At 43.6% G+C, this 14,477-nt stretch overlaps 1 protein-coding gene across 7 annotated transcripts in view; it reads right to left on the bottom strand.

Annotated features, from left to right (window-relative positions):
* Positions 1-14,477, bottom strand: part of RIN2 (Ras and Rab interactor 2) — a 62,051-nt gene that overhangs the window by 46,014 nt on the left and 1,560 nt on the right. For 3 of the 7 annotated variants that reach the window (XM_015621128.2, XM_019005966.2, XM_015621124.2), the window contains exons 2-3: positions 13,729-13,856; positions 9,374-9,538 (exon numbers count right to left, since the gene is read on the bottom strand). The gene's annotated coding sequence lies outside the window, so the exon portion shown is untranslated. Of the gene's footprint in view, positions 1-9,373; positions 9,539-13,712; positions 13,857-14,477 lie in introns of all 7 variants that reach the window. The other 4 variants (XM_015621129.2, XM_033513133.1, XM_015621125.2 and 1 more) reach the window with 3 other exon arrangements.

A 14,477-nucleotide genomic window follows, 5' to 3' on the forward strand; every position in this document is an offset into this window, starting at 1 on the left:
GTTGTTTATTAATAAATCTTTCTTTTCATTTATAATCAAGAAATTGCCTTTGCATTTATAACAATGTTTTGCAAAGTAAACTGCTGTTCAGGAAGCAGCCAATGCCAAAGAAAGTCCATCCTTCATTTCACAGAACTAACAGAAAGATTTCCATTGATGGCTGTAATTACTGGAATGAGCTCAGCACAGCACACTAAAAGGTGTGCAAGAAGAATCTGTAACATCAGGAGCCCCTCAGGCTGTTATTCCAAGCTCCATTTAAAAGCTTGTGCTGTGCACCTCAGCTTCAGCACAGGCAGAGACATCAGGCAATGATTAACCAGGGAACAAACACCCCTCTCTTTATTCTGGTTGTTGACCTTATGCTCATCTTCCTCATGACACATTCGAAAGATAATATGTAAATTGTGCCACTAAACTAATGGTTTAGCTAGTAACTGAGGAACCAGATCATCAGAAATGCATGACACTACTTGGCACCTTGTTTTTTTGAAAGCTCCCCAGCACAGGCTGCTCTTCCTCTGAGCCAAGTAAGCCAAGTTAAATATAGAGTACTTTATTTTTTATTTATTTCACAGGAACCCCTCACTGTCACTAGGACCTGTGAAGAGGAAAGAAAGGTGTGACCAGAGGAACGGGACAAGGTCCCAAGCTCCTGACAAGCCTGGAGGGAGGGCTGGACTAGCCAAACTCGGCAAGCCCCTCTGGTTTTTACAAAGACTTTTACAAAGTGGGAAGGAACAGGGAAGTGTGTGTTGGGGAGGCTGAGTATTATTTTTGGTGGGGTTTTGGCTTTTTTTTTTTTTGCTTCTTTTGCAATGCCAAGATATCAGAGGAAAAGCATTAATTTTTTTTACTCAGTTTCACACAGAGGTGGAAACCCTCCACTGCTCCAAAATCCTTTTTTACATTTCATCACACGAATTGCTCAATTCCCATAACCCAAAAGGAAGCACTAAGTCAAAAAGCATAATATCAACTTAAATAATTAATAAATCAGACTTCTAACTTTGTACTTATTAGCAAATGACACACACCTGAGCACACACACAAGCACAAACCGGGTGAAAAAACATCTAAACTTGGGACAAACAAATTAATGTACTGTTGGAGTTACATATCAACAGGAGGAATAAAAATTTTGATGTATGTTTTTTACAGGGATAACCTGGCTAAACAAACGACAGCTATTATTTATCCACTGGAAAATGTTTAAAAATACCCTAGGCAGTGCACCTAGTAAGTGACATGCAAACATTTATCCAAGTTTAAACAAATGGGGAAAAGCTGCAGTGATTGAATCTGATTTTTTGCCTCCAAAAGCAAGTACACCGAGTGTTGTGGGTCAGGTAGTGTGAAGGCACTGAAATTCTTGGCCCTTGAAAGGATCTATTTTCAAGCTGCCTGTTTAAGAATGCAGAGCATCCCACATCCTGAACCACACCAGGTCAGCACCAAGGGACTAACCTGAGGGCATTCCAGCTGCAGGCGTGGATTTGCTTTCTGTTCAATAATGATTTTGTTTGCGTGTCATTAGTTATATTTGCACTAGTGCTTTCTGACCAAGAGGTTAACGTAATCCAACAGGCTGGATGAGGAAGATCACAAGTGAGCTTTTGTGGTTGCACTGTTTATTTTAAACAGCTGGACATCAGATATGATGGACAGTTTGCTTCTTTATTCACTCAGCACTCACTACTAATTTTTGAAGAATGCTGTTGATTGCTTTAAGAAGCACTTCTTGCAGCATACTTCCAGTGTTGTTCCCCAACCTCGAGGGTGCACAAACACAGCAAACCATGAGGCTGAGTACCAAGTAGAAGATTTATTTCTCAATGAACAAAAGAAAATATTTTCACTAGAAAAACTTAAGAAGAACAGTGCTGATGTCTTGATGCATTTATTTTGGTTTATGCACGGAAGAGACTCCAAGAAAATCTTGCATTAAGTAAACCAAGGTCACTGCTCTCTACACAAGGATGATCCATGTAACACTTCTGAGTGCAGCAGAGTTTTCACTGCCCTAACCTAGCTCGGATCCACTGGCAATGAACACATAAGCTGCTTACTGTAGAAAGCTTGCATCATTGCTTGTCTTGGCTGTGGAGACAAGCTTGGCAACTGGGTTAGCCCCATGAGGGACTCGACACCTTCTGCACCAGCACAGCACAGCACTGCTAACCTGTATTATGTAGAGGGAAAGCCACCAGCAGGCTCAGAATGTGTCATTTGTTCCTGAACCACACTCGGACTATCCAGACAGGAAAAAGCAGACTGAGCCACGAATGTGTGCCAGCTCACTGCTGCACGAGTGTGCCAACATAGCAAGCAGGATACACCCAAAGAACACGTTCTCACTGTCCTATCAGCTGTGCCATATACACAGCATAGGAGATGGAATGCCTAGACAAAATGCCTATGCTTATTTTGTGTTACTAGGAAGTTAAAAAACAAAACAAAACCACAAATCAAACCCTGGAGAGAAAAACTCTATTTGCACAGTATTTATTTCTTGCCTGCTAGAGGATCTGGTTGGGGGCAGAGGGGAGGCATGAATAGGGCAATATAACAGTTCTTCAGAACAAAGTCTGCAGATCGCATAATGCATGGTGTTGGCCATACCTGACCTATCTGTAAAAATCTGGAGGTCATTTTGAATTCTCAAAATAATTTCAGACACTTCTATATTCCTCATAATGATCAGGTCTATAAAACTGGTTATAAAGAATGACTGTTCTGTAAAATCCATGCACAACTTTGACCAACTATGCTCTGAAATATTCTCTTTCTTTTCACACAACTACTGAACTATTGCTTATCTGCAGGACTGAGGAGGTGGAGAGATTCACCTTGGAGATGTTTTCTTTTTGAGGGACAAGGGAGTTCCAAATATTCAAATATTTAGAATCTGCAATTTAATTTCTAAATAGATATTTACCAAACAAAAGAGAAAAGTCAATCACAGTACATGACTCTGATAAATAGTCTTAAATGTTTCTTCTTCTATCCTATTTCTTAAAGGAAAAGAAATATTAAATAGTGAAAACAAGGTTATGACACAGAGCAATGAAACCCAGGAAATTCAAAACTGATGGCTGTTGAAATATCTGTCTCAAGTTAATTCCACTCCTCTTCCTGTTTTCTATATGTGCACTATGGGACTGTCCACGTTAGCCTCAACCAAACTTCCTGGCTCCGGTCCCAACCTGTGTAACTTCGAAGTCACGTAAGCACAGGTCACCCTTCCTGTCCTCATGGTGCTCTTCTTGATCCTCCTTCCGAGGGCAATTGTTCCCTCAGACTTCTCCCTGCAGCTCTTCCCTCTGATAACCCCATCACCTTCTGTCACGTCTGACTCACAAATTCATCAGCAGTGCAAAGGTTACTGCTGCTTTGCCAACCCTCTTCCCTTTTCCCATCAGGCTGTTCATCACTAGGATCATCCCCTTTCTCTGCTGATCCTGAGCAGCCCCAGACTCCCCCAGCACAGCCCCTACACCCAGCTTGCTTTCACTCTTGCAGCTGAGCCCCTGAGGATGAAGTCTCAGGACTTTGCCAGCTTCCTTCCCTGAATCTGTAAGGTTTCCATCCACCAACCCAATCCTCCTGCTTTTCAGTTTTCACTGTTTTCTACTTCCTACTAAAGCTCCTCTCCTTCTCTACCCCTTTTTCCCAAGCCACCTGCATACGGATCCCAGACAGGCGGGATTTCATAATCACAGAATCATAGAACAGTCTAGGTTGGAAGGGGCCCTGAAGGTCATCTAGTTCCAACACCCCTGCCATGGGCAGGGACACCTTCCACTACAAGGTGGACACATTCCACACCACCTTCACTTCATGCAGGTTTGAGCAGCCTTCTCTCATCCCTTCCCCTTCTTCCATCACATTTGTATTTAAGAAGGTGGACCAAGATCAACACACCCTAGTCACTCCCCATCTGCTTCTTTCCTCCAGTCCCTCAAAAGGCCAGGATACATACAGCCCACAGATAAAGAGGGAGGAACTGATGCCACGGCTGGCTCTAACAGCAAGGAGAACAGCTTAAAGCCTCTCCTAGGCTGTCTTCTTCCAGACTAGGAGGAATGAAGGTCCTCCCCAGCTTTTGGGATGAGCACTTTTCCCTCCTCTGACTTCTTTTTGATCCCTCAGTTAAACAGGGGATAGCATCAAAACCAAACTTTCCTTCCTCAGCAGCAATCAGCAGTCACATCAAGACCCATTTGACTAGAACTAAAAAGTTTCTCCTTACTCACTGGATTAATGAGTTCATAGAAATTCCTAGCAGGGGAACTCCTGAAGAAAGAAGCGTGGGTGTTTAGGTTTTCTGTTACTTTGCTTATGTAAACAATTTGTTTTCTCTCTCCTGGGACAGTGTGTTTTGAAACAGACTTTTTAGAAGGCACTAAACCTCATTTGTTGAAATGGTGAAACTGGGTCCAAGCACTGCCAAAAGCAGAGCATCCCAAACACATTGGTGACTCCACATATTTACTGTACTGGGGGGTTACGTTATGCACATAGGTCAGACAGAGTCTGTTGGTGTCACTTCTCTTCTTTTGGATCGGAACCAAATGTAGCCAAACCCAGAAAGTAAGGCAGCAGTCAGGTGACAGACTGTTTCCTGGGTTTAATTCCTGCTGACACACTGGTACCAAAAGATTCCCATGACTGCCAGCAACAAACATCGGCAATCATTGTGTATGGGGAGCTCAGACTAAACGTAGTGAGACAGAGGTTTACTTAGTCCTCTTAAAGATGAAAAATTAAATTGTTTACCAGCTAGTAAATTCCATCACTCTTGTTCTGCAGATAATAAAGAGGAAGCTGTCAATAGGTGAAAATACTTCTTAGGTTACATAGCACAGCTTCAAGACTTAACATGGAATTAGTTTATTGCTTCTACATCCGGTGCCAGTTATTTTTATACAGCTTCTTTGTATAAATTCAACAACATGGAAAAACACCCTTCCAGGTCTTTCAACTGCTCTTAAAATAAACACCAGCAAGTCCATCTCTGTCTGCTGTACCTCTGCTATGACGTATCCCCTGCACAAACATGAAGCCATGTCCCTGGGAAGTCACAAATCTCTTGAGTAACTTGACCTGCTGTGACTGAGCTAGGGGAACTCAATCCAGCCTTAAAATTAATCCTTTTGTTCCCAGTCAGTCATCCTTTGTTCCAAAACCACAGCAGCAAAGGGCAAATCAAGGAGAAAACATACATCTTCCACAGATTGTGGACCATGACCTCAAGTGGCCAGGACTGCTGTCCTGCTTCTCTTCCTACTTTGCAAAGTTCCATTCCTGCCTACTGGAGAAGGTGAACATGAACAATGCCCAGCAAGGAGCTGACATCAGCTTCCCCCTCTCCTCTGTCCACCCTGCCAATGATGTCTTAGCCTAAGTTTCCTACCACTGTTTCTGTGTACAACCAACAACCGGCTATCCCGTGCTACCAGCACAGTAGAATTCTGCAGCAGGAGCTTCTTGTTTGAAACCTGCATGTTCAGTGAATTTCTGGCCATTTCTGCTTGTTAATCTCCTGATCAGAAATGGATTCCAAGCCCAGCAGCACCTTCAAACAGCTGTCATGCCTCTTAGCACCTTGCCACACAAAAGCACCTCTCTCTGATCTAAAATACAGCAAATCCACACAGAAACATTGCACAAACACATTTCACACCTACACACTAATTACTATCATACTCAGGCCTGGAAAAGTAACAGTTCAATTTGCCACTCTATGACCATTCTATGCATTCTAAGGCTGCAATGTAAAAAACTCCCTCTAAGAAATTATAATCTTGCCAACTGCCCCAGACATTTCCAGGCATCCTTGGAAGATCTGACCTTTAAGTGATGAGCATCCTATGTGCAGTTTGGAGTTAGCCTACACTTTCACACCACAGGCTCAAGGACTCAATGGCACAGGTGCTTTGCTGAAATGGATCTGTAAGAGGAAGATCGAAGCCTTGCTGTGGTGAATGACTACCTGAAAGGCAGGGAAAAGACCACAGCCTAGAAGTGGATTTAAGTTGCCAAGCAAATAACCATGTTGCCTTCATTTAAAAGGTGGCCAGCTTCAGACAAAAGCCTTTCAATTGACAACCAGGTTTCTGTGCTAGCCACCAGACAGTGGATGAACAGATGGAAAGGATTCCATAAAATGCTGGAAGACTCACCCTGCAGGCATCATGCACCACCAACTTTGCCAAAACTTTACATGAGCTACTCTACTTTGGAGTTTGTACATTCAGACTAAAAGGTGTGCACTACAGATGTCAGAGACCATGTATATAACCTGTGAGTGACAAGGCCTGATATTTTATCTTGGTCTGGACCTGTCCCTAGTTTCCAGAGTTAAACATGATCTGTTGGCCTGAATTAGGGCTACTGTAAGAAAATGCATCAACTAGGAAAAGCATGAAGAGAGAAAAAACGATGGCCCATTCAAGGCTAAAATTACATATATGGCATATAAACACTTTGTTGGATTGAAAGCTTACTGACAAATGACCTGAACCTACAATTTACCTTTCTTAAATTTCTTGTCCTTCTAATGCACCAGATTTCAGTGAAATGCTCCAAAGGAAGGTTTCCACTAGGAAAATCAAGGCTGTCTTGCCATTCTGCTTGCCTCAATACAGGTATAATGATGCCTGTAGCCATCATTATAATCCAATCCTGTGCAGCAAAGGATATATCCCCACGGACAGACCTGTGCAGGGAACACAGCATACACCTGCACGTGGGAGCTGGAAGGCCCAAAAACTAAAACCCAAGAGTCTTCTCATCACGACTCATACATTGCCTCCTAGCAACAGTTTTAACCAAACTTAGGAACATAGGCCTTTGTGAAGGAAAAGGTGGCATGAAACAACGTCTTGATATTACAACTACTTTCTTAAATTCACTGGTCCAAGTCAGGGTCTCAGTCCAACAATCCTCAGTTAAACATATTACCCAGCTAACCCCAAGGCCTCCTTAGTTTTACATTCTGTACTCAAGTGATGCAACCAAAAGCCATTATTGAGATTATGTGAGCTAACATTTCCCTAGTCATAATTAGAATATTGATAGTAACTACTGAAAAACAACTCTCACCCACTGTATGTTCTTTGAACACATAAAAACAATTAAAAGAAGCACACAGAACATCAGTGGAACTGCCACAGTATTATGCACTCCTTGCCCTGAAATAAACCTTAATTAAAAGGTTGAATTTAGACATAGCTCTCAGGGTGCCATACTGAAGAGGAGAGAAAAAGCAGCTGCCTCCTCCAGCTCACTGTGGAGTAGAAAAAGCCATGGTTCTCTGGGACATGGCAAACAGAAGGCCACCAGCAGCATGGGAAGGCGCTTGGTGTGTCTGCCAAGAGAGTACACGGCTCCAGCAAGGATCAAATCACACAGGATCTGGCTAAAACATTTATCTGGCTTCCAGAGCTGTTGTAAACCATGTGGAAATACACCATAGCTACCAAGATGTATCACCATAAGTGATAGCTAACATATGCCCAGGCATTCATGAAAAAAGGATGAAAAAATATTTTTCATATAAACATCAAAAAATGAACCTGCACTGTAACAAACCAAATATTTACTTTGGCAGATCATATCTTCTAGCAAAAAAAAAAACTGCAATAAAGTTAAACATTTAAGGAGACATACTGCAAAACAGATGCTGAAAATATCTTTGAAGGGCTTCCTGCCAAAGTGTAGGAGCTGTGCATCTATCAGTGCAACAAACATGAACCAAGAATTTTTATGGAACCACCAAATAGAAACTTTGAACTTCGAAAGAAAGGAAAGACGGCTGCTCAATTAATGGTGAACTCATTTTTCCTTCTGCTAAAAATTCCAAGCAATACAGTTTGCAGAGGATATACTACATAAATGAAGAACACCAATGTAAATTAGAACTGAGCCTTTCTACCTAACTCCTCAAAGATCATTTCCTAGAGTTTCATGTCTGGGTGCAACACTGGTGGTTTGGTCCTTTTTCCCAGGACCAAGATTGACAAGAGAGAGAGAGATTTGTTTTCCTGTTCAGGCTCAGTTGTTTATTTTTCCTTATCTATATTAGATATTTACAGTGTACAAGGAGCTATCCACACTAGGCTAACAAAGTGCAAAATGGCTGAAGAAGTACCTCTTCAAGGTGTTTTAAGTGTCAACCCATCCAATAGTGAAATGCCAAGTAACTTATTTTCATTACTAACCCGACAATTAGACATCCGCATCTCACAGTGCACATTCTTTCATCCAATCCCCTAATATTACCCAAAAACCCTAGAAGAAGAAGGAGAAGAAGGAGAAAAGGACAATGCCCCAAACCCTCCATGTTGTCTCTTATTCAATAATATAACTTAAACCCTCAACTCTAAATTTCTCACCCAGTGACTTAATATAATTCTAACTTACACACTCACATTCTCAGTTTCTCTACTTAGATCTAGAAGTTTTTTTCTCCATGGTTTTAAGTTAAACTCAGTGTTCTCTTGAGAGTCAGAGCTTGTCAGCACAGATCAGGGAATATTCTCTGTGCCTCTGACTCCAACAGTTCCAGTTACTTAAAAGCAATTTACGAAGACTTCAGCAGCAATTCCCAGCTCTAGCACACATTCAGAGAAAAGCTTCAGGATGAGTTTTACTGCACCTACTACTTCAGTCAATCAAGTTCAAGTTACCAGCACATTTTCTACTTCCACCTCCCAAAACTGAATTATCATAAACTTCCAAAACAACCATCATTTTAACAGCTGTATCTAGATAGATCTAGTAAAACCAAAGTAAAAATTTAGGGATATGCTGTGGCACAGGTGTATACACAACTTAAATAACCTAGCACACCCTAAAGGTTCCCAATCATGCATCCAGACAGTTGTGGTCCTTAGCAAACACACCATGAGAACCCTGCTTCCTTCTCCCAAGCTATTCAGCATGTCCAAAGTCTGATTTTTATTCTTGCACTAACTACCAAGAATGCTGTGAGTAAATACTTGCCTTTTAAATCCCCAGCTGTAGCTAAAACAACTTATTACAACATTTACTGAGGGCTGACATTTCATAGTTGCCAATATCTAACTGCTTTCCTAAGAAATTACAGTCTCAGCAAGTTATACAGCATAAAGCATGCCAAGGCCCCAGCTGGCACAAGGATGCATGTTTATTTCTGTGAAGGTTATGGTTTTGGTTTGTGGCTACATTTAAAACAACCCAAAAAAACAGTTTAAAAACCTAACTTCTTTGCAAAAGACAGTGAGCAGTTTCCCACACAAGCAGACCCAAAACAGTCAGCAGGCATCCCCAGGCCTCAATACAGGCCTTTTTTAATTCCCAAGTTAAAATTATCACAAGGCTCACTTACAGAGCCAGCACAAAGCTGGAGTACATGGCAACACCTTGCCCCAGTGGCTCAGGCACGCAGGCTGGGCTGGAACACAACAGCTGGGAATTCCGTCGACCGCTCCACACAGGAGAAAGCCCCCGTGCCACAGCATCTGGCTTTTGCACTGAGCACCTGACCAGGCACCTGCAGGGCAGCGAGATAAAAGAGGGTGCTTGTAAACAGCAGATCTCTGGGCACTGGCTCCCTGTGCTGCTCTGACCACTCACTCAGATCTGCCTTCTGCCATCCCCACATGCCCCACACCTGAACCAGGGAGCCAAATCAGTGCTCCCCTTGTTTTCCACACATTCACTCTCAAGTGCATTTAGAGACATGTCTTGGTGTGGCACAAATCATCATCCATTAGGAGAAAAGATTAAGCAAAGGATTGAGAGGAAGACAAGGCTACAGATCCACAGTCAAGTTAAGAAGGGCATGTCAGCATATACAATACACACCATTCATGAAAGCAAAACCAGTAATGTTTTGGGTTATACTCATGTTGCAAGTATGTATGTTTCAACAAAGTCAGCACTGAGAAGCCCTGGAGTTAATGCCTGGAAAGTACAGATTTGTATTTAGCAAATATAAAGTAGAAGCCAAAAGCATCATTTTTGATACAAAAAAAAGTGCAAAAGAACGATTTAAAAGTCAAAAAAAGTATCTGGCTATTGTGGTTCTTTTTTTTTTCCATACAAGTCACTTGTGGGACCTTGTTTAGAGCACTGTATTTAGTCCTGGGCATCTGGCCAGATGACATTCACATTCTGGAGCTGGTGGAGTGCGGAAAAAGAATCGTTTTGGGGCTTTTTTTTTTTTTTTTTGAGAAAAGTCCCTCAGAAAATAATTGTGTCTGCCTCTAAGCATGTATACATGAGGTTGGGGAGGTGACTTAACATCTCTCACCAGAGTCAATCTGCAGTGCTCTGCTGGTTGTAATGGAGCAACAGCAATTTGCAGCAAAAGATTTGTCCTTTAGCTTCTGAATGCCATACAAACGATCCAGGGCTTTCAGACTTTTCAGGACTCAGAAAGACAACACCTGCTTATGTGCAAAGCAGGGCTTTTACTCTTCAAAGACAAGCTACAGATAAGACATCTTCCATGAACATTAATTTACAAGGCTGTCTTGAAAACCCTGTTCCAAGATCAGGAGGAAAATGCACTTCCCTTTTCTTATCCTACCCTCTGATTATACAGTGCTCACAGACCAGAATCCTCCCTGGTGCAGCATGGTTACCTGTTTTCTCACACAACACCCAACACAAATGGGTGCACTAATTCCAAACACTATATGACGATTACATACCACAAAATACTGTTATTCCTGCCAGAGGACTCCAGGAACTTCCTTTTGCTACTTTCACTTTACCATGGTGAGATCTTCATACTCATCTCCCATTTTGCTGATGGCGAAATCCTTACCAGCTCCAAAGGGAACAGTACAGCATTAACACAAACCATTTTCAACTGAACTAATTGTTTAGATCCAAATTTCCAAATGAAACCAGAATGAACCTAATGACAGAACATGACTGCAGCTCCACAATTTCTTTTCCTTTATGTGTAGTTTCGCTCTGCTGATCTTAAGGCAGAAATATGGCTTTAGCTATTCTGCAAAATTTTCAATTTTACTTAAAAAACAATGTGTTCAGGCTTATAAAACCTACACAAGGCAACCAAAGTTACATGGATAAAGCCAAGCTCTTGGGCCTGATTCAGCCTTCACAACAGCATAAATTCAGAAGCAACTCCCCTGAAGTCAATAAAGCATAAAACATGCTGTCAACAGAGAACTAGGCCCACCCTCCTTTGACTAAAGAATGATCCTCATAAAGAATGGACTTCACAAGCATGGGAGAACCTGAGAATGCTCTGCTACATAATTATGCTTTTTATTTTGCCTGAAAACTTTAAGCAGCAACCCTCAGCTGAAACAGGCAGCTACAAACACTTCCATGCAGAGACTCCTGCCCTGCCTGCTCGGGCACAGAGCAGCAGCATGCACTTTACCCACATTTTTCCCAGCAGCACAATGCCTGAATGAGAACAGGACCTGTGCTTCCACACTGTACAAATCTCTGCCTCTTGTCTTGCCAGTCACATCATCAGATGAGACAGGCGATGCTTTCTGGGGCAGAATGTCCAGCGTGGAGGCAGCCATGGACCGCTGCAGGACACCTGGCAGGTCCTTCACCACCTTTCATTTCTGCAGCAGCCTTGTAGAACAAGGAGGCAGAGAAAGGACTCCGTGTGTTTGCCTTGGTCTACCTACAAAAATGTCCTTAAAGCCAAATTAAGACAGGTTGGGTTATAGCGCAGCATGTCTACCCTGCCAGGTAAGGATCACACAGGGCCTGGACCAAAAGCAAGGTCAGATCACGTACACACTTCAGACCCTACAGCCAAGAATGTGAAGCAGCAGCTGCTGACATTCCACAAACAAACCATGTCATGGCTCAGAGCAGCTGAGACAAAGAAAATTCCATGTCCCTGCCAGCTCTTTTTCCTTGTCCTGTTCTAGCTGCAAATGCTCAGGACTCCTGAACACGTCTGGCAAGGTGAACCAGAGCACCTCAGCTCTGGATAAAGGCAGGTAGTAGAATACCAGGCACCAGTAATGTCCACAGTAGTATTACTCATGAACCCTAAGAAGCATGTACGACCTCCTTTCTAGCTGCCAGTAATGTGCTCCATAAGAAGACATGGGATAACTGTATTGCATTAAGTGTCTCGATGTAGCATTTCATGTGTCAGGAGAAAGTTATTTCCAGTGTTCTGAAGTAAGACATGCATTGGAAAACTAGAGCTCATATCCATCCAATTCATACTACAACATCTCCCTTTTGCTACACGATGATTCAATGTAACACAGGGTACCTAATATTCAGTTACACTTCCAACCCCTCTCCTGACAGGCATTACCACCTGAATGGTATGTGACCCAAACAAAAATAAAGTGTCTGGAACGCTTGACTCTACCTAGCAATTGTCTCCACAGAAACTCTTCACTGAGGAATTTTAGAGGGGTTTTTTGAGACACATCTTGAGAAATCTCCAATTGCATATTAGAAGTATGTAAAGCCTCTTACTCTCTTACTCTCTTACTCTTAAACCTCTTGCTCTCAAGATCTGTATGGTATGCCAAGTATTTATTACAGCCACAGGCAAGAGCTACAAAACCACAGAGCCTGCAATACATTTGACCACAGAACCAGTTTTCTGCGTGTTGCTCCACCGATGTTTGAAGTCACCATGTCTGCAAGGTAAGAGCATGATTTTGCTGTTGATCCCTTTTCTCCTCCTGATACAGAGACTCTTGGTGATCCTACTGGAACAATAAACTGTGGCTATGGTTTAGTGAGATGTTAAGAAAACACCCAAGTCCATATCTACTTGATACTCTATCAATCTCCTGCTGCTGATGGGAGATTAATTACCTCACTTATCACTATGATGTGACAGCCACATTATCCTCACACACAACAGCAGCTCTTTAACTGCTATAGTAACAGTGCTGTTCTTTTCTTTTTTAAGGCAGTAGGTCCCTTCTGAAAAAAAATCAGTCCTCCTTCTGTTCATTCATTCTCTCAGTAACCACCGTTTGAACTAGCTTTAAAAACAACTGAGAAATATCCCAATAGTTAAGTAGAAGAGCTAGTCTTCTTCTAGACCAAGAGAAACAGGAGCCACCCCTCTTGGTCCTGTCAGCTACACACCAGAACACCTTTCCAGGTGCCCACTCACCAAATGCTTCAGCAAGGATGGGAGGAGGGGACACTGGTGCAGACACAGACACATTACCAGACACAGACACCATAACCATTTTCCTAGAGGCCAAGTGAGAGACACTGAGCTGGCTGGGAGTGCAACAAGGGTGACAGAGCGATCTACCCTGGCCACTCACAAGAGCCCCCCAAGATACTGTATCCAGCTGTGCCAGCAGCACGGGCTGCCAACAGACCCCTAGCCAGCCTCATCCCGCTTCCTCCTACTGATCTAATTAAACTGTCAACTCCTAAGGAATCAATTGGTATTTCTGGAGCTAAATAGAGCTGAAACTAATGCACCTTAATATAGATCTTTCCTGAGGAAAGTCAAGGGCTCGGTTGCATGGCTATACTGACATGCTTTTACCACAACAAAACACAGAATTACTCATGGAACCAGTGCAGACACAGGTGAATTGAACACACAGCTGCTGTGGAGCAGCAGAGTCACAGCTGTTGAGCCCTTGCCTTTCCAAGCACTAGTCCATAGGCCTTCCAGCCCCCACCTAGCAAACACACACCTCTGCAGGTACCAGTACTCCACTCACCTGACCAGTTCCTCACCTGTTACCTCAAGCTATCCTCTGAGGGAAAAAGGGCCAGCACTGTCCTGTTCACCCCCAGGGCTTCTGCTGCCACGCAAATACCCGGCGGAAATTCCGTTCTGTGCACTCCTCATCAACTCAGCTGGGCTGGCAAAGGCACATAAAGACGTAATTATTATTATTTATTATTATTATTTAATACAGCTTAAGAGTTACACTTTGGGAAATCGGCAAATAAAACAAATGAGAGGCGAGTAGCCTGGAAAGATGAGAAGATGACCTCACAGAGGAAGATACAGCGTCTGCTTTTCTACATCTACCACACCACACCTGCGTGAGCTAAAAGAAACTTTTGACATATTTACAAGGAAACTTTGTAAACAACGCAGCCAGACACACACCGAGGCCCCAGGAGCTCCCGTTTCAGCCAGCAAAGGAAGGGGCCGCCCGCACTGAGGATTCCTCGTGGAGCAGGGGCTGGACTGCTGCCCACGGCGGGCGCTGCCGCGGCAGTGCCCGGGCCCGGGCCGCGCTAAGGGCTCGCACCGCGCTCCCCTCACGAGTCCGGGACACCCCAAGGGACAGGGAGCTGGCGGGACGGACAGCAGTAGGGTCCCCGGCCCGGGGCCCGCGGGGACCGGCCCGACTCGGCCGCCCTTGGCTAGGAAAGGGGAAGAGCCTGGTAAGAGTAGGGCGAGGACAACGCTGCCCCGCGGCACCGGCGGCTGGGGCTCGGCTGGGCCCGGCCCTCCCGCACCCGCGGCGCTC

This window comes from Parus major, chromosome 3 (assembly GCF_001522545.3).
Source record: "Parus major isolate Abel chromosome 3, Parus_major1.1, whole genome shotgun sequence".
NCBI lineage: Eukaryota > Metazoa > Chordata > Aves > Passeriformes > Paridae > Parus > Parus major.